This window comes from Protopterus annectens, chromosome 10.part0, assembly GCF_019279795.1.
Source record: "Protopterus annectens isolate FY-2018-M chromosome 10.part0, PAN1.0, whole genome shotgun sequence".
In the NCBI taxonomy this organism is placed as follows: Eukaryota; Metazoa; Chordata; order Ceratodontiformes; family Protopteridae; genus Protopterus; species Protopterus annectens.
In genome coordinates, this window is record NC_056744.1 from 1,654,393,079 (window position 1) to 1,654,415,056 (window position 21,978).

Here is a 21,978-nt window from a genome sequence, read left to right on the forward strand (position 1 = left end):
GTACAGTTGTGAAGAAACTTAAATAATGAACACATTGTGCCCACCCCCCACATGTGTGCCTCAATAAAACGTGGACAGAGACTGGGAGGACATGCTGAGTACCACAGGCAAGGAGATACAGCAATGGACTCATCCAGAGAAGTAAGCACTATGAAATGGCAACACTACTTACATGTCCCACTGTGTTGATCTTCAGTTGCTTGTGCAAACATGCTGCCCAGCCTACTAAAGATAGCCAGTTGCAGTGCACATTTTTGTTTGACTGTGAGGGAAACTAAAAGAGCCAAATTGTTACTTTTAGCTGTATTGCAGCAACCCCCTCCCCAAACACACCTAAAGCTTAACAATTATCATTTTCCACTAATTTCAGCAAATAAAATAATTTTGTGACACTGTTGTTGTCAGTTTAGATTACTGTCTGACTGTGATCAAATGGGAGGAAGAGTAAGTCATTTTCATCCACAGATGGCCTCTATACTCATCAACTACAGCCCATTTATTAACTGTGCAGACCTCAAATGTCTGATTGCAGTTAGAAAACACCTGCAGTAAAATATTCCATATTTGTTTCATAGAAATGTATACTAGTTCTGCAAAGCCTGATTAATGATTTAACTTGTTTCAACAGCAGAGTAAGAATTTTTATCCATAGATAATCCAGTACTCAGCCATTATAGCCAAAACATCTGCACATCAGATATCCAATTGCAATGAAAAAACAAGACTAATGCCAACTTTGTGTCATGCAAACAGTAGCCACAGTAAAGTGTACCACAAATAGCTGCTTGTGAACAAAAATATTATTTATAAATACAGAATAACCACAGTAAAGTATTCCAACCTCACAGAAACTCACAATCATTTTCATGTATGATTACCACCATATCCTACAATCATAGCCACTCTGTAGATTATGTACACCGTAGATATTATATTAAAATGAATGAATGACCGCAATAACATATATTTGTGATAAAACTCCAAAAAAAGCACCAAAGTCAACCCAAAACCTTCTGGTCAGGCATAAGTAAACTATTACATCCAGGCCACTCCAAAACACCAACCCTATCTGGTCTCTCTCCAAACTCTCTCATCCAGATAGCTGATGCTTTCAATAATTTTTTTTCAGAAACTGTCCAATCTCTAGCTAACACCTTACCACCTGTTAACTCTACCCCCTCATCCTCCCTAACATCCCTACTATCTATCTTTCACCTAAAACCTATTCTTACAACCCGCATCTATACTCTACTTAATAAACTTAAACCTTGTACTCCCTCAGCTGATCTCCTACCACCTGAATTCTTTCAAACTGCTGCAAAAATTCTTGCCTATCCCATTTCTATCCTAATCAATAGAACTGTAACTGAAAGCTACAGCCCTTCACTCTGGTAAATCTCTAACATAATCCCACTTCACAAGGGTAGTAACTCAACTGAACTCTCCAACTATAGACCTATAGCCCTACTATCACCACTTGCCAAAATCATGGAAAAATGCATACAGCAACAATTTCTTGACCACATCCTCCAAAATAATCTACTAACTGACTGTCAACATGGTTTTAGGCCATCCCATAGTACCACCACTGCCCTCCTATCCTTTACGGACTGTATAAATAAACATCATAACAATAACATGCTCTCCTCTGCACTATTTATTGACCTGTTTAAAGCTTTTGATATGGTTAACCATCAAATACTTCTCAACACACTAAATTCATTCTCACTTGACACACAAGCTCTACAATGGTTCAAGTCCTACTTGGACACTAGACAGCAGGCTGTCCTGTGGAACAGCAACCTATCCAAACATCTCCCTATTACCCTTGGTGTCCCTCAAGGATTGATCCTGGGACCCCTACTTTTCTCCATATTCATTAATGACCTTTCCACTATATTACCTCTACCCACCTGCATACAATATGCAGATGACTCCACTTTGATTTGTAAAGCTTCCACCTCATCTGAACTGCACTCCATCACCCAAACAGTATTTAACCTAGTAGAAAACTGGTTCCAACAATGTCGTCTACTCCTAAACGCCAAAAAAACCAAACTACTACTCTTCACTCCTACTATAAAATCCACCCCAATACATTTCTCTAGTGCATCCATCGATGGCACAATCATAGCTCCTGACCCAACTACCAAACTCCTTAGGCGTAATAATTGATAACAACCTCAACTTCGACTCGCATATTAATGCTACTATTAAAACTGTAAACAGAAAACTTGGATCCTTCTATAAGATAAAACCCTTTCTCACCCCAGATGCTAGAGCTACTATTGCCCAGACCCATCTGATCTCCACCCTCCTCTATGCCTCACCTATTTTTACTAATCTTTCCAAAAGCAACCTAAACAAATTGATCACTTCTTATAACAATATTGCCAGGTTTGCTACAGGGTCCCCATTTAGAACTCATCACTGTCTAAATCTCAAACTTCTAGGTTGGCTAGAACTAAATAACCAACTACAATTTCAACAGCTCTCCATTACCCATAATATTCTATACCAACCTAATAATACTCCTATTCTCAAAAACCTCATCTCCCCCTACACAAACCTTACTACCCTTCGATCTGCAAATAAACTACTGGTAACCATTCAGAAATCCCACAGTAAGGCAGGTAACTCTCTTTTCTCAAACTCAGTGGGGAAGATCTGGAACAAGCTTCCCAGTAAACTGACATCCCTCTCATCATTACCACTCTTTAAAAAACAACTAAAAATTCAACTAAAATTACAATGGCTATGTCCCTGTACTAACCCCCCCCCCAAGTATTACCTTTTTCTACATCTCTCCTCCGCTCACCCATCTTGCTGAAGTTAGTAAATTCATCCTCTCACTCCCCTCTTTGTAAATTATGTAAAACTTTCTCATGGTAACATTACTGTATTTTTGCCTTGCTAAACATTGTATGCATCCACAGTAGAATTTAGTTTCTGTATAAATCAACTTGTTGAAGGATATTTTCAAGTTTATGTATTTTAGATTGTTTTTTTGTACTTTTGGTCTGTCTCATATATATGTAGATTATAGTGGAGCTTATCTCCCCGGGCCTCTACTGAAAATGGACATGTATCCAGTTAGACTAGCCCGGTCAACAAATGTAAAATAAATAAAATAAAAAATAAATAATGGCCACTTGGTTTCATATAGTCAGTAGCCAAAGTGTAGTATAGTGTTTGAGCTTGCTTCACACATACACATTAGTCCTGCAAAGCCAGTCATTTTCATCTCCCGGCAGCCCTCATACTTGGCAACAAATTTGATGAATAAATAGATCCAGTAATATATTTCAGTATTTTCACACAAACTGAAGCCAAAGTAAAGTATTCCATCTTGCTCCACAGAAGTACCTGTCAGCAGTCATACAAGCATTGCACTCATGAGCACTACATGCATCTCTTTTTCTTCTCGGTCTGTCTCTCTCTATCTCATGCACACACAGACACAGACACACACCAGCTCCCTTGCTACTTCCACTGCAGGGTGACTTTCACATAAGTACTACACACAGACTAAACGAAGGCAAACACAACTCTGTTATTCCCACTCAGCCACATGCAAGCATACATGTATGTGTTGATTACTTGTGTTGTCTCTCTCTGCCAGTGTCTGCTATCATTTAAGGTTGTCTTTCTAGTACTAGGTCTGCTGGCCTCTTTTCTGTGGCACAGATCATGACTACTGTGGTGTATCTCTGTTGAACTGACTTGGTTGGGAACAGTTAAACTGACAGCTGTGCTGTAACTGCATGGAGGTAATTGCACATTGCATTGTGATTGTTTACAGAACTGTGCAGTGTTCAGTTGAAACTAGGAAGGCAAGCAATAACACTGAGGTATTAAAAACAGTGCTAGTGAAACGCAGTATGTCTTTTCCTTTCTTGAATAAAAATTTTGCATCTTTTGTAGCACTTGCACATTACAAAATGAGCTACAGATGTGATTTTGTGATCTCTGTATGTAATATTTTTATTTATGTGTCTTTGCATAGTTGCCGATGAGCATATTCATCGCAGACATCGTGTCCTTTTCAGATGAATATGCTGTTACAAGCTATACAAGTAAATGGTTTAGTATTTGATCATTTGACATGCACTTTAACAAAGCTTCCTCATGAATAGTGGTGTGTCCATTTTAGTCCACTTGTAATTGTTTGACCACAGCAAAATTATGTAGAAAAAAAGTTATTTTTTTTCTCAGAGTGAACCAGTCAAGAAACTACTAATGTGTCCACTGAATTGCACACAGTAATGAAAGTATGTTAATGTTTGATATGCATAATTCGTAATTCAGTAGTAAATATCTGTGCAACTGAAGTACTGCAGTAACCAGTTGCACTGCTATGATCATCTGCCATTATGTAGTTGACATGTCAAAAATGAGCCATGTTACAGTACTCAAAAAAAACATAAAAAAGCATTGAGTATTGTATGAACAGTAATCAGTGCCTGCAAAATAAGGTAGCAACAGAGAAGGAAAACTTCTCAAAGAAGCCCAGCAAGCAAACAGCACAAGTTATTTAGATGTCAGTATAGACTTAACAGATTGGCACAGCACATTGCCTGTAGAACCAAGAGCCAAACAGTACCCTCATTGTAGAGTAGTGCACAGTTTTGTCCTTGCCTGAACCTGCCATGAAGGTAATGTTGCATACCCAGGTGAATGCCATGCAGTATGCAGTAGTCATAAATGTACATATAACACACACACACACACACACACACACACACACACACACACACACCCACATACTGCATTTGTCTGGTTGACCAAAGAAGATGACAGCATGGCTGTCAACCTTCCATCTCCAAATTGAGGAACACTAGCCCTCATAATGTGGAACAAATGGAGAAAATGTAGACCACGTACTAAGAGCTTACTAAAAGTTTCATCTAGGAATGTCATAGGATGGTTAAAATATGCTGGTTTTACTTACAAAAAAGATTTTTTAATGAATTAATATGATTCTTTTCTGTTTACCATGGATATCATTTAAAAAATTTCTAATACTGAATGTGTGACACACGCTTTCATTGTGGAACTTTGAGGAACATGAACTTTTTAAGACCATAAATGAGGTACGTTCCTCGCATTGAGAAATACTTGAGAGATATGGTTAACAGTACTAGTTAGCCACCAAGTGTGAACCTTGGTATTGAACTTGGCTACAACAGGGGGCTACAGAGACGACCATGTAAATGATAATCGGTGTGTGAAAAGCAAGTCCCACCCCCACAAGCCAGCCGCAAAAATAACTTTCAAAGCAATTCAGTCATAAAGAGTCAGTTATCACTACTGCAAAACACTTGCTAATTTATTAGTGCTTATTGTTGTTTTTTTTTTGTTTGTTTTTTGCTGTGCATGATATAAGTATACCTTTTCCTCTTTCGAAACTCTTCATTTCTGTTATCCATCACATGTAAGAACCACTGACGTACTGTGGGGAATACTTTGTATGCTGTAGTTGTTTACTGCTTTCTTTTTGGTTGTTTTGAATTCCAGACTGGCTCTACTCCTTCACTGGTGAGTCACGTACAAGTGTGGCACCAATATATACATACTAGTATATAGTTTGTATTTGCTATGTCGTATAAGTTTTTTTATAACATACCCCGATGCAGATAGATGTTTCTTTTTATGACAAATATTTTTAAGTTATATGTGTGCAATGTATATATAGCTTTGCATACCATTGTCATTGTTTCTTATTACAATATTTTAAGCAATGTCATTTAAGCTTGTTTGAAGTTTTGTGTAATCTGTGTGAATGTTTTCATAAAATTCATTACACTAAGGGCAATGACTGCTGCTGGCAGGAATGATCTGGTGTCTACTGACCACTTCTAGTGTTATTTTTGTGTTACTACAGCTTGGCTAGCTAATGGGGCAATGCTTACTTGATAGCCTGAAAGATGTGGTGAAAAAAAATTAATGTAGGTCATCTACTGTAATGGTGGGTACCTCACACAACTGCACTGAAGGATTTCCTTTCCCTGTGTTCAGTATTCATACTGTGTGGGTAGAATGCAAAGTTGTACCCCAGAAAAAAGGAGTAGAGACCTAGCTAGTACACACAGAATGACACACAAATGAAACTCCAACTTGCCTTACTTAGTATGGCAGTCGAACTTGTAATGTTTAAGAATATGAATGGAAAGCCAGTTTACTGCCTAACAGATAGCTCTGACTGAGACTCCCGTTGAAGATTTCTACAGACATTACAGCACGTCTAACATAATGAGTTCTAATTTGGACTGATATGGGATTTTTAGTTCAATCATAAGAAAAAAAAATAAGAAAAAAACAAGAAAAACACTGGAAATGACTAATCATTTGAAAATGGTTTGTTTGCCTAATGAAACTCAAATTTATTTAGAACAATGCAAAGAGAGCTGAAAAATATCTCTGCTCTTGAATGTATAAACTAAGCAGCATGTCTTAGTCTCTATAATCCAAATCCTTTGGTTAGACTTCTGATGATGAATGTAAAAGTTTGGAAACTGCACGTTTGATTAAGAGCAATGTTTGGCATGAACCACAGGCTTAAAAGAAAGAAAAGTGGACAATAAGTCTGCTTTTATGAAGTATTGTAGAGTTGTGGGTATATTAAGGATTGTAGCTCCTCACCTTTACTTAATGAAATAATAACTAACGGTGCTTTCTAAGTCGGATACTTCAAGATGGCCACAGAGATTAAAGTGCACATTTGTAAGGTTGCCAAAATAAAATTTAAATCTCTTGCAGAATAAGTCACAAAGGTGTAGATTTTTAATATGGAAAACTTGCTTCAAGATTAGAAACTGCAGGTTTCCAAATTATATGAGCTGGTGAGGAGGAACAGTGTTAGCAAATGAATAAGAGAATGAGAAATCTAATGTAGAACGATAAGTAAATTTCATTCAAAATGATCAAACTCTGAAGCAAAATACAAATCTTTTCCCATTTAGTGAAATATGGCTTCCTGGTTAGAGTACTAGATTTCCAGGCTTCTTTAAAGATAACATTTGAAAAAAAAAAATTGAACACAGTTGCATATAACATCAGTCTCAAGAATGTAAAAGGAAGATTTGACAGAAGGATTTAACCCCTGAGCTTTCTGCAGAAAGATCAGATTGTTTCAGACAGAATCTACAAACTGAATGTATAAAAATGGAGAACTAGTGTTGTATTGGTCAAATGGGTGCTATTAAGAGTAACTGAATCTCCTACATATCTTACAATAGATCTGTTTGAATTTCTTAAAATGAGAAGCTCTGGTGATAAGACATAACAGAAGACATCTTTTCTTCTGCTGCCTTAAATGGGTAGACTGTCCTTTGGTAAGAATTCAGGGAAGCTGAGCATTGAGTGAAGTTATGTGATTCTTCTGGAGGAAGCAAGTCTTCTGTAGTCATTCCCGCAACTAAATGTACTATATTTGCTGTAAAGTAAGGGTTTGTTTACAGAAATTGAGTGGACATATTTGCATATCACCTCACTTGATAAATCTGAGGTAGTCTGATGAGAAAGTTGAAGAGTTCTGGGACATGCAGAACTTTGGGAGGCATCATCGGGCCATATGTTAAAAGAAGGGATGATGCCACAGATGCTAAAGAAAATTGATATGCAGCTGCCTGTAGAGAAGCACTAGATGGGTTATTAGTAACTGTCTGATTTGAGGTTCAATAGAGAAGTGGGAAATTAGATAACTCTATTGCCAAAAATATAGATTTGTGTGATAATAGCCTTGCAGCAAAAAATAAGTTACTGAAGGAGCAGTTTTTGTAGCGTGCAGGTGAACTTGTCAGTGTCCATCTGTAAGTTCATCAAACTGGAGACATGGCTTAGAGAGATTTTAATTTAAGGTAACTTCCAGAAAAAGAGAGAGAGCGAGAGAATGGTTGGTCTGTACGGTGTATATGAAGGAACAAGTTAGAGGTCTGGTTTACTTGGCTTTTGCATTTTACCTTCACAACTCTCCTTTATTATTTGACACACCATGCTACATTTTACCTAATTACAGCAATGTTTTGTATTTAAATTAGTACCTTACTTGTTTTGTTCATGACATCTCAATCCTTCTGTGGTCAGTCTGTGTCCTGACAAACTTGCCTACTTAACTCTATCTGCATTTTTTGCCCCTTACTGATAAAAATCACAACTAATCAAAACAAAAAATAGCACCCTGAGATATTTAAAGAGAAATACAGGCAAAGGCATCCAAATATGGAACATTTTACAATACAAAAAAAAAAGAAAACAAAGGGGGAAGTTGAAAAGATTGGTAATGGAGAAGTTAAAGAAATAGAAACTGAAGTTGTGGATTGCTTGCAAAATGAAGGATTTAGTATAGAAAATCCATCTGCGGTAATATCACAACATGCTAGAACAATGAGTCCCCAAATTAAGGAGAAACTGGTAGAATGGGAAGCATCTGATTAGTTACCATATGAAGATACTTTGGAGCCTTCAGTAAGAAACCAGTACTAAAGTTCAGTTGGAGCTGCACAGCAAGGGAAAGAGCAGGAAACAGTGGCAACTCTGACAAAATCAGTGTTGTGGCGTGATAGGCCGGTGAGTTTCCATATGAAAGAGCAATGGATTTCACTGGATGAAGCTGAAGAGAATATGTCACAAGAAGATGTTCTGAAACTTTCTGTAGAAGGCCCACAGGAAATGGAGAACAAAGAATGTGCCCTCAGTTTAGAAGAAAAATATCCAAGGGAAGAGTTGCTTGATTTAATAGACATTTGTAGACATATTAAGATCAATAAAAGAAATAGAATACATAAAGTTAATGACACCCACATTTTTAGACGTTTGGCAAAATAAATGAACACAGTAATCAAGACTATTCACAGAAATCCGCGTGATACAACAGAAATAAATAAGATACATTACTGTGCACCTAAATCAATAACATATTTATTTATTTTATTTTATTTTACATTTGTTGATATAATAACAGATAGTCTTACCACAAAAACACAGAACAATAAGGGAAAGGAAGGGGAAAAATCAAATGCCATAATGGAAGTGTTGGAACACTGAAAACTATAAAGCAATTAAGGCAAGAAGTGTCACTGTCAGAGTACAGAAGAGGGTACAGATAAAAATACTTAAAAAGGTACACAAAGTAAAAGCAATGTGCAGTATCAGAACAGACCAAGATCTATTGTACAGTGTTGAAAATAATAAACTAAAGATGGCACAGGTAGAAAAACTTAAAAGATATGCATATAAAGGAAAGGTACAAAATAAGCAATTCATTGATTACCCCAAAACGTTGTATGGAGAATTGTGAAACAAAACAAATGGAATAGAAATACCACCAAAAAAAGAAGAAATTGATACATTTTGGCGAATATCTAAGAACCTGTGGAACAGAACAAAAATGCTGAATGGATAGAAGTAAAAGAAGGAATAAGAAGTTCAAATGTACAGGATATGAACTAGGATCAAGTCAGAGCCAGAGAGACTGAAACAAAATTAAGAAAATCTCCTAACTGGAACACCCCAGGCCCAGATGCAGTACCTAACTTCTGGCTAAAAGTATTGACATCTTTACATGAAGATGTAGCCTTCAGCAAGAACTGTTTATATGCACATCCCGAACAGACACCAGTCTGGTTGGAAAATGATACTCCTCCTTAAGAGTGAATCTACAAGCTATCCTTAAAACTTTAGACCAATAGCTTGCTTTTTGATGATGTATAAACTATATACTGGAATTGATGCTGATGGAGTTTATAGTCATTTAGAAGAAAACTCAACTCAATCATGGCAGTAGAACAAAATGGTAATAAAAGACAGTCATATGGAAAAAGGCTCAGTTGTTGTTAGTCATAATGGAGGATTGTAAAAAGAGGAAGTATCTAAGTATGGCATGGATAGACAAAAATGTTTGACAGCATCTCTCATTAATGGATAAAGGAGTGCTTACAGATGTACAAGATACACCCAACATTACAGTGACCGTGGAGCAGTGGCAAGTCACTCCGCAGTGAAGTCATGATAGAGGACAAATTATTATCCCAGGGACACAAAATTCAAAGGGGGATGTTCCAGGATGACTTTTTTTATCACACTACTCTTTTGTCTTACCATTAACCCATTAAGCTGTCTACTTAACAGATGAGGTCATGGTTAAAATTTGGCTCCCGAAAACAACACGGTGTAAAGACTTCTCATTTTCTTTTGTGCAGGATTTAAAACTGTGTAGTTCATCAGAGAGGAACTGAAAACACATCTGCAAGTGGTTAAAACTTTTTTTCAGATGATATAAGAATGTCATTTGGTCTTGATACATGTGCAAAAGCAACATTTAAAGCAGGAAAACTGAAGCACCAAGAAAATCTCAGTCTGTGACAGGAATGTGATACAAAGGAACCTGAGCAAGAGGAACTGTATAAATATTTGGGAATTGAAAAACAGACGATAAAACATGAACAAATGTGAATAAAACTTAGGAATATTTTGGAAGACTAAAATTAATACTGAAAACAGCCCTGACATCTAGGAACAAAGTCCAAGCTATAAACAAATTTGCTCTTCCTGTTCTTACAGTTTTGGGGTGATTGACTGGCCCCAAAAGGTGTTGGATCAGTTTGAACAGAAAGACAAGAAAAATGCTTCACACATATCAAATGATGTATAGTTTACACCAAGATTATATTTTTCTCATTTTGAAGGAGTTATGAGCCTCCTTGAAACTGATTACATTTATAGAGCTGCAGTCGTAGGACTGCATGTGTATCTGCTGACTTTACCAGATCCAAACATAGTGAAAGTTTTAAAGCATGAGGAGAACATGTCTAAGATGACTTCCCTGCTTAGTTTAGTAGAAGCATGTCTGTGTCAAACAGGAATGGAAATCTAACAAAAGAAAGAATATAAGGTGAAGTAAGTACATAAAAATCCTGGAACAACCTCATGTTGATCAGGATCTGACAAAGGAATGGTTAAGGAGAAGTGAATTTAAACCAAAAGACGAAAGGTTAATATTGGTAGTTCAGGATAATGGACTACGTACACTTTGGTTTACAAAGTCCATTGAACATGTTAGAGAAACAAACAAATGCAGGTTTTGTAAAACATAATAGGAAACAGTCACACATCTTGTTGCTGGATGTGATAACACTAATGGCAGAGGGCCTGCATACTGCAAGGCATAATAAAGTAACAAGACTGTTGCATCGGGGATTATGCAAACATTACCATACTGAAGTTGCTGAGAAGCATTGGAAACATGAGCTATGAAGCTGTATAGAAAATGATTAAGTTTATATCACATGGGCTCATACATTACCAACAGTTCAAAAAATAGATGCAATAAAACCAGGTATAGTAGTCTATGAAAAGACAAAAGTAGCATTAATTATTGAAATTGCTACACCCAGTGACTATAGTGCCTTATGTACGCAGAGACACAAAGTCATAAAATATCAGCATTTGCAGGCAGAAACACGGGCAATGTGGAAGGATACCCAGACAGTTCCGATAGTGGCAGGAGCAATGTGTCTTATAAAAAAGCATTTACAGTTATATTTAGTTATGCTTCTGATGCATGCAACTCTGTACCAATTGCACGAACCAGTTCTGGGCACACTGCGGGTGATACAAAGAGTACTTTTGACTGATATCAAAGATTGAAACTAGAAGCGATTTGTAAATATTAATGACACTTGTACTTGTTTCTCAATGTGCCTTCTCTCCCATCTCTGTAACATACGTAATATTGTACTGTGATTGTCTTCACCAATGGTAATAATTTGTACTATTAGAGATGTGTGTGTATGTATGTATGTGTGTGTGTGTGTGTGTGTGTGTGTGTGTGTATATATATATATATATATATATATATATATACATGCACACACACACACATCTCTATAGTACAATACTACAAGACCAAAATTCATAAAGACAAGATGAAAACATTGCAAATTAACATCTACAAATTTTAACAAAGATGAAAGTTTGAAAAAAAAGGAATCAACTAATGCACATGTCGGGAAGTAATCGCAGAATTTGAATGGACATCGCGCTGAGCTCAAAAAGACGACATCTTCATTTTAACATAATATGTAAGAGAAAAATTGTTCATGTTTAATGATTGTGAATCGAGATTGTGGTACAGTAAGGATCAGGAAATGTACCCTTTTCCCCACTGTAGTGCGATCTTGGATTTGGTATATATAATTTTGCAGGTGGTGGGGGGTGCAGGGGAGCTTCCCCCCGTGTAAAAATTTTGGAAAAGTTATAGTTTTTATTTAAGCTATGTGTTAATATTTAGGTTTCTGCCATTTTTAATTTCTCCACGTCTTATGTGTTTCTAATACCGTGACGGGAATGGACCCCATTCCTAAGTCAAAGTAGAATTAAAGTTCATGAAATTAGTATTGTTTCACTTTTTTATGTCAGCCAAAAGTGCTCTTCGCAGCACCCGCAATGTGCCCAGTAATGGCTCCTTCTGCAATTCGTATAGTGTTACATGAATAACATATCTAAATACGATTGTAAATTATTTTTTATAAGACCCATTGCTCTTACTACTATTGGAACTGTCTGGATATCTTTCTTCCACATGGCTCTCGTTTCTGCCTGCAGATATAGATATTTTATGACTTTGTGTCTCTCTCTGTACACAAGACACTGTAGTCACTGGGTGTGGTGATTTCAATGATCAATGCTACTTGTGTCTTCTTTTCTTGGACCACTAGATCAGGCTTTCCAACATCTATCTTTTGAAAAGTTGGTATTGGGTGATCCCATATGATATAAACTTCATTATTTTCTATGATTCTTTGTGGCTCACGTTTCCAGTATTTTTCAGCCACTTTGGTACCATAATGTTTGCACAATCTGCAGTGTAACAGTCTCGCCACATTATTATGCCTTTCAGTGTGCAATCCCTCTGCCATTAGTGTGTCGCAACCAGCAACAAGTTGTGTGGCTCTCTCCAATTTGGTTTTACAAAACCTACATATGTCTGTTTCTCCCACATGTTCAGTGGACTTTGTAAACCAGCATGTATGTAGCCCACTATCTTGGGCTGCCAATATTAACCTTTCATTTCTTATTTTAAATTCGCATCTCCTTAACAATTCCTGCGTTTGTTCTTGATCAACATGAGACTCTTTCAGAAATTTTCTATACTTGCAACTATAGTTAATGTTTTTTCCACATTTCTTGCCTTCTCATCTGGTCCTTCACCTTATATTCTTTCTTTTGTTTTTTGGCACATTCAGTTGCTGCCTGGTTTTTATCCACTTCTGGCTTGATTTCCATTCCTGCTTGACGTCGATATGTTTCTGCTAAATTAAGCAGAGATGTCATCTTAGATTTAGTCTCCTCATGTTTCAAAACGTTCACTACGTTTGGATCTTGTGAGGTCAGTAGATATGTGTGGACTCCCACGATTGCAGATCTATAGATCTAATCAATTTCAAGGCAGGCCCATCTGCCCTTCAGAATGGGGAATATATAATCTTGGTATACACTGATTTTTATAAATCATTTTGTGAGCATGAAGCACCCTTCTTGTTTTAATATCCAATCTAGCCAACACTGTTTGAGGCCAGTCAATCACTCCAAAACTATAAGTTAGGACAGGAAGAGCAAATTGATTTATGGCTTGAATCTTGTTCCTAGATGTCAATACTGTTTTCAGGATTAATTTAAGTCTTCTAAAGTACTCCTTACTGAGTTTTATTCACATTTGTTTATGTTTTATTGCTAATCCTTCATCAATTCCCAAGTATTTATACACTCCCTCTTGCTCAAGTTATTTTATATCACATTCTTGTCCCAAACTGAGGTTTTCCTGGTGCTGCAGTTTTCCTTTTTTAAAGGTCGCTTTTGCATATTTATCAAGACCAAATAACATTCCAATTGCATCTGAAAACATTTTGACAACCTGCATCTGTGCTTTCAGTTCATCTGATGAGCTGTACAGTTTTAAATCCTTGACAAAGAGAAGATAAGTCATTAGACTTTGTTGTTTTCTAGGGGCCATATTGTAGCCAAGGCCTAAGCTTTTAAGTAAACATCTTAATCAATTAATGGCAAGGCAGAATAGCAGTGGTGACAGAGTCACCCCAGAATACCCCCCTTTTAATTTTTATCCCTGGGATGATAATCTGTCCTTTATCATGGCTTAATTGCAAAGTGGTCTGCCACTGTTTCATGGTTACTGTAATGTAGTCAATCAGTGTATGGTGTATCTTATACATTTTTAAGCACTCTTTTTATCCATGAATGTGGGATACTATCAAATGCTTTTTTGTAGTCAATCCATGCCATACTTAGATTCTTCCCCTTCTTACAGTTCTCCACTATAACTTTAACAACAAATAATCCTTTGTTCCACATGACTTTCTTTTATTGCCCTTTTGTTCTACTGCCATAATTGAGTTTTCTTCTAAATGACTATAAACTCTGTCGGCGTCAATACCCGTGTATAGTTTATACATCGTTGGAAGACAAGTTATTGGCCTATAATTTTTAGGGTAGCTTGTAGGTTCACTCTTAAGTAAGAGCATCGTTTTTCCTGTTGCTAACCAGTGCAGTGTCTGTTCAGGGTGTGCATATAAATATTTCTTACTCATAGCGAAATCCTCATGCAAAGAAGTTAATACTTTAAGCCAAAAGGTACTGCATCTGGGCCTGGGGTTTTCCAGTTAGCGGCATTTCTCAACTTTGTTTCAATCACACTGGCTGATATTTCATCCCATTTCATATCCTGTACCTTTAAACTTCTTATTCTTTCTTTTACTTTTTCTATCCATTTAGCATCTTTGTTATGTTCCACAAGGTCTTCATATATACTTCTCCAAAATGTATCTACTTCCTCTTTTTTTCGCGGTCTTTCAATTCCTTTTACCTTATTTTCCAATTCTCTAAAACATTTTTGGGTCATCAATAAATTGCTTATTTTGTGTTTTTCCCTTATATTTATCTTCGTATCTCCCAAGTCTTTCTGCCTGTTTTGAAATTTAGTTTATTTCCAATAGTGCATAATAGAACCTGATCTGTTGTAATACAGCGCACTGCTTTTATCACATCTATCTTTCTGTGTTCAGCCCGATGTCCATTCAAATCCTCCAGTTATTTCTGGACATGGGCATTAGTGGAGTCATTGTTTCAAACTTTCGGCTTTGTTAAAATTTGTAGATGTTAATTTGCAATGTTTTTGTCTCGTCTTTATGAATTTCAATCTTATAGTATTTCGATCTACTGAAGTAGATCCATATAAAAATAGATATATAGATTGTGTTTCTTTTAAATAATTTGTATATTCTTATGAAATGTCTGCCTTCAGATTTTCCCTGTAAATGTACCTTGGTTAGTTTGACATGCTGTATAACAAACACATTTTAATATTATATTTTTATGTGCAGGATACAGTATCTCTCCAGTGAAGTTATTGCAGATATTAAAAGAAGAGGAAGACATGCCAGTAGGTGGTTTGGAGGGGGGAAATACCATTGAACAGAAGGATAATCTTAAAGGTAAAGTCCGTGGTAAGTAAAGAGTTTATTAACTTTCCTTTTTGTATGAATGTGTTTTTTGCAGATGTTAATAATCTCATAAGAAACCATAAAGTTCTGTAGAGTTGGAGACTTGCTTTGGCACATCAAGGAAATAATAATATTTCAAGTTAACTCATTCACACTTAGTAGAAATGTAGTTTCACACCTCTTGCTACTTGTGGACTTCCTGTTTGGCAGCTTCATTTTGGCTTGATTTTCTGAAAATACAGTTAAAAAGCTAACCAATACCAATCCTGTTTGCTACACTGTTACCTTCATATTTGTTATACTGATTTTTTATCCATTTATAACCCAATTTAATACCGAAATAAATTTTTTATGTTGGTGAAATTTAAGTAACACTTGAATATCTGTAACTGTACTACTTAGACCCCTGCTTGACAGCAGCATTTTTGCTAATGTGAGCTTCATTTTGATGTGAAGTTGTGCAGTTTACATTATTCATGTTGGTGCTATTTACAAAAACAAATTTATTAATTCTATCTATAGATTTTTGAGTGAAACCTCCATGAATATCTCTAAACTGTATAGTGTAAGAACCAACTATTGGTACAATGGTTAAAATTATGTAAGCTTTTATTTGTTCCCAAGGTTCATAGGTGTGTACTAGGCTAATGGCCCTAGAGCCTTTACAAGCCTAGTCTATAGGATTACCCTGGCATCATGCCACGCAACCTTAGTTCCCAATGCCTCTGTCGAGTGGAGCCACTGGAGTGATCCCTGGGGTGAATTTTCCATTTCCCATCCTCTCGTCAAGATTTCTCTTGAAGAGGGCCAGTGAGATGCTCTGTTTGACATGTATGGGAAGTCTATTCATTAGCATGGGCAGTCTCTGTGTTATGAATGTGTCCCTCCAGCATGTTCTGTTGATTGTGGTAATGAGGTTGAGATCTCTGGTGCATGTGGTGCAGAGGGATTGGGATTTCTTTATCTGTAACATTTCTAACGGAGCTGGGTCAGACATGGCTTTAAAGTCAAACAGAGATTGCCTCTAAGTAGGCGATATGAGACAGAGAATCGTTGGAGTTTTTTAGTCTGTCCATATAGGACAAGTGTTTAAGGCTAAGATCCTCTTTGTGAGGTACTTTTGCGGCCTCTCCAGTTGTTGCAGGTGTCTAGTGAGGTACATGCCAAATGGGGCATTGTACTCGAGTCGCCTAATGAGTGAAGAGTAGAGGGAGACAATGACCTCTTTCTTCCTGGATGCAAAACTCTTAGTAATGAGATGTGCCATACAGAAGGACTTTCTGACCACAGTAGCAATGTGGTGGTCAAAAGAGAGGTTTCTGTCAACCTGTGTTCCCAGATCTCTTAAAACACCTTCTGTGTTCAATGGACTACATCGATGTGGTAATTCATGGAAACCAGGTTTTTCTCAAAGGGGATGATGGCACATTTTTTGGCATTAAGCTTAAGGCCATGGTTCTGACACCAGTCGTTGGTCTCTGTGAGGCCTTTCTGTAGGATGTCAGCGTCACTTGGGGAGTTAATAATAGCTCCCAGCTTGCAATAGTCTGCAAACTTTGCCAGCCAGAGTCCCTTTGTTTTGACCTGGACTTCAGGGAAGTAGATACCAAACAGGAGAGGACCCAAGACCGAACTCCGTGGAACTCCACTCGTGACTGGTTGTCAGTCTGACTTGGAGTCAGCTACTTTCACACTGTGGGTTCTATCTGTGAGCCAGTTTGAAACCCACCTAGTGATATAGGGGTTGATGCCTAGCTTAGTGAGTTTTTCCTAGGATTTCTGAATGTGGAATGGTATCAAAGTCCTTGGCAGATCAAGGTAGGCTGTATGAACCACCTTGCCTTTATCAACAGCTGTGGTGACTGACTTCGACCAGGTTGAGCAGGCATGATCTACCCTTTACAAAACCAAACTGTTGGGATCCAGAGTTTGGAGATTCCCTATATCCTTGTTTATTAGGTCCATGATGGTGCGTTACGTAGCTTTGCATATCAGACTTGTCAGGCTAATGGGGTGATAGTTTCCAGGGTCTGTAGTCGCGCCTCCTTTGTAGAGAAGGATGACTATAGCAGTGCGCCATTCGGTAGGGACAAAGCCTGAGGTGAGGCTGTGACTGAGCAGGGATCACAGGTGAGGTGCCAGTTCACTCTGTAGTTCTTGTAGAACACAGCCAGGGATATTGTCAGGTCCCATAGAAGCTGTGTTCTTGCCCTTGGGACAGTGCTGTTTTAACTTTTGCAGCAGTAATACTGGGTGCCTGACAATATTTTGGTATTGTGATTGGTCCTTTGGGGGTAGGGGATAGGGGTAAAGTTGGCACTGAATCTGTTGGCCACTATATTGGCAATATCTGTTGGCTTGATATAGAAGGGACCATTGTGCAGTAGCTCAGAGCAAATCTGGGTATTGCCGTGGAGATTCTTTACATAACTATAGAAGGCCTTATGGTTGGCTTTACTGTCTGCTGCAATTCTGTTTTCATAGCTAGCTTTAGAGGATTTGATGAGGGATCTCAACTCTTTGTTGAGGCTGATAAGGGAGTTTTTCCAGTCATGGGACTTCACCTTATTCCGCATCAGTTTCCTCCTTCTATTGTAGAGTTTATGGCAGGGGGACCACCAGATTGGCTTCCTTTTTTTAGAGGAGAGCGTTCTTGGTTCTGTTTCTGTTGGGTATGGCGAGATCCATGCATTTGTGTACGTGTTTGCACATTGCATTGGTGTATGATTTGGCGGTCATGCAACTATTCTCCATCTGCATGGGTGCAGTGAAGTTAGCCACCTCTGTTTTTAGGAGCCCAAAGTTGGCTTTGGAGAAGTTTTTCATGGTTGTTACCTTTGCGGTGTTGTACATTCTGTTTTTGTTTCAAGTTATTAACGCACTGCTAATTAACATGCATCACATTTTCATGACTGATCTTAAAGAAAATGTGTTACTCTGCATCTTATTTTGGTCCTACTGCATTGGTCAGATTTATACTGAACTAACCTGTGACATGAAGTCCTCAACGATTTTGAATGATCATTGGCATGTCTGTTTTAATTCAGTTTTAGTAGTAATTCATAATTTTGTGACAGTTGCAAAACAAATGGAAATATGTCATGCAGGCATTGCTATACAAAATACACAGTGATCTAATTGTTTTCCACCAACCATCCTCTTAAAACTAATGCCTTGATTACTCTGTTAACAAAACACGCTGTTTTGTAATAGGTGTGCTTTACAATTAATACATCATCTAATATCTCTGCAGCTGTACATTTCTGGCACTGGACAGCAGTGCTAAATTTGCCTTTTGGTATATAAACATAATGTTAGTACTCTGCAAGTACCACAGCATTACATAAACTGAACATAAACTAATGTCTGCCTGTCTGACATCTGTTTGGGTCAAGTCTGATTCCTTAACTCTTTAGTCCTCAACAGTAAGAACCTAATTTAATCCTTTTCCTTCCTGAAGTATTTTAAGCCAGTTGCTTCTTGAGATTTTTTTGAAGTCCTCCATTAACAAGCACACATTTTGTCATTTACAATATCTCAAACAATGCAAGGTACAAAAAATGTAAAATATGAGTCTGCTACACACTGGTGTTAGTATTGTAAACCTGTTTGACAAAGAATTTATATTAGAAGTTTATTAAAGAAAAATTGCATCATCTTTGCCAACATTTTTAGTATTATTATCAAAGAGAATTATATTTCTCTACGCGCGCAAGACAGACCTAATGTATCCTTGATTATAGTGCTTGTGTGTGTATGACACGAATCGGCAGGTCACTGCTGTTTTGTGGTATTGCAAGACATATTTCCAGTGCAATTACACTCAAATAATTTAACAAACATGGTTTGAATAGACTCTAAACATGACCATACTGCACTCCATGTTTACATTATTAATTAAATATTGGGACAATTTCATAATTCTAATAAACTTCTGAAAACCCTTTTCAGTTACTCAAGGGCTGTATGTCCCGCAGTGATGGCTACACGGTGCTTGTATACCAAATCAGTCCTGCTTCCACATGCTACCTTCTTAGGTAAAGTTCAGGGTTCCTTACGATCTTATTAGTTGTGTACAAATATTGCGGATATTCTTAACTGTGAGTAAAAGCAAAGCTGTATATGTCTGGATGTTTGCATGCTTCCTACCATCTTTTTGTGTTATTTCTTATTATAGTACCTGTACATTGATGAATACCTTTGCTGTCAAGTCTACACCTTGATAGAGCAGATATTACAGTAAAAATTCTGTAATAAATTGGGTAGTTATAACAACCAGAGGTAGGGATTAATTTCAAAATTACTTTATTGAGGCTGGGTGTTATGACCTGTAGGTGCAGGAAGCCCACTTGCTTTTTATTTATTTTGTTTTTGTAACTGCATTTTTACAGCACTTGCACATTGCAAACTAAGCTACAGATGTTGCTTACTGTGTGATCTGTAGTATTTGCAGTTAGCATGACTGAATATAGTCGCTGAGGAGTATATTCATCTTAGAACTCAAATGAATTCATATTTTCGGATGAGTTTGCTCTTACAGGCTACACAGTGACTTAGATTTCCTGCTAGGTATATTTCACTAACAGTCTTCAGTACCTCAGCAGTTGTACATATCACCTATAGTGTTCACTGCATACATACATGCATCACTTCCTGATGTTCCGGCTACCCTGTGATATTGCCAGTACATCTGAAAATTTGATTATATCTATAAATGTGGTAACAAACAAAGCTGTACAGCTGAAGATGTGCACAGGTTACATAACTTTATCTGTGCCATTTTCATACTACCATCTTGTGCAGACATGACTGCAGACTTGTATTGTTGCTGTGTATTTCACTAATGCATTTTAAGATAAAATATGCAATTAACTGTAACCTGCATCAATAATCATCAGTAACTCCTATACATCTCACAATGCATCTTTTGTACAGAATGAGGCAAGTTTAGAGAAGACTGCTTCACTGATATGTCTCTGGTTCCATGTTTGAAATATTACAGCAAATATGTTTAAATATTGGTAATGTGTAAATATTGGTAATATTCATAATTGCTTGCTACTGCCACAGCTGCCTTTACTAACATATTACATTAAATGCAAAAATATTACTTATAACTGCAGGAACTAAAAAGCTGTAGAGTTGTAAGGTGTGCTCATATAGTTTCAGTAACCCTTACGATTAATATGGAAAAATAATGCTAATGTTTATAACTGAGTAGTACTGTCAGAGGTACCATTTTAGAGGTGTTACTATAAGTGGTAGGTTGGAGGTTAGTATAATAGTTAAGATATTTACCTTACATTCACAGGGTACAGGGTTTGATTCTCACTTTTGAAAGGGAAATTGGATAGGCTTAAAATGGCTCACAAGTGCAGTTAGGCTAGTACTTACCTATGAAACTAATATGGAAAGTATTGCTATTATTCTTATCTATAGGAAGCAGAAAGGCTATAGTTCAGGATGTGCATCTTTCCCACCTCTGTTTTTTTTAATTCTAGTTATGGTAACCCTGACTGACTAGTTAAAAGAAGCTGAGAGAGAGAATGAGGTATATATTCCATGAGATATTTCTGACTGTCATTGTATTTTTATGGGAAAAATGTAATGGTTATAGTATATTTCAGCAGGTCCTAAAGGACTGAGATCTCATTTTGGTGAAAATACGTTGGGTTGACCCTCTGTTATCTCCCTTTCTCCAGTTGCTTGCCCTCAGAAGAGGTACACAAAGTTTATCAAAGATCAGGGAAGAAAATAGAGGGTTGACTGAACTCATTTTCTCTGAAATGAGTGCTTGATCTATGGGAGTTACGGAAGCATAATGTAACCCTTTATATTTTCCATAATCTGCACCACCAGTCATCAGTAACTCCTGGAATATATATCTCATGCTGTGTCCTTCATCAAATCGATGTATTAAATTAGACAAGCTTGGAAACAACGTCTTGAATGTGTACTACCACAGCTATTGTTCTCAAGATATTTTCATTCAATTGCAGGTATCACTGATATTCATAAACAAAAATTCAGAACAAAAATATCTGTATAGCTGATAATGCAATGGTAACACTGAGTAGTGAAAGTAAAGTCTGGCTGTAGTAATGCACTGCAACATGCTTACAGTAGTGGGTGGTGTGGGCCCTCCCACAATGTTGAAAGGTAGACAATAGTCCATATTGCAACTTACTTCCACATAATGCTATGATTACTGCAACTGTGACTGGGTAAAAGAGAGAGAGAGTGACAGCAGTAATGCATTGTAGCTGACTGTTATTGTACTTAGTAATACAAGTTACAACTGCCAAATCCATGCAATAACAGCTAAATATACTTAAAGTAAAATATACATGTAGCAGACATTGTTATCAGTATAGTAATACTGGAGATGAAGTGCTTAAAAAGTGAAATATTGAACTGGATAGTCTGGTAACTGCAAATTGTGGTTAAAAAAATGAACATGTTT

At 37.1% G+C, this 21,978-nt stretch overlaps 1 pseudogene; it reads left to right on the plus strand.

Annotated features, from left to right (window-relative positions):
- The window catches only part of LOC122814375, a 388,456-nt pseudogene that overhangs the window by 167,637 nt on the left and 198,841 nt on the right, over positions 1 to 21,978 (plus strand).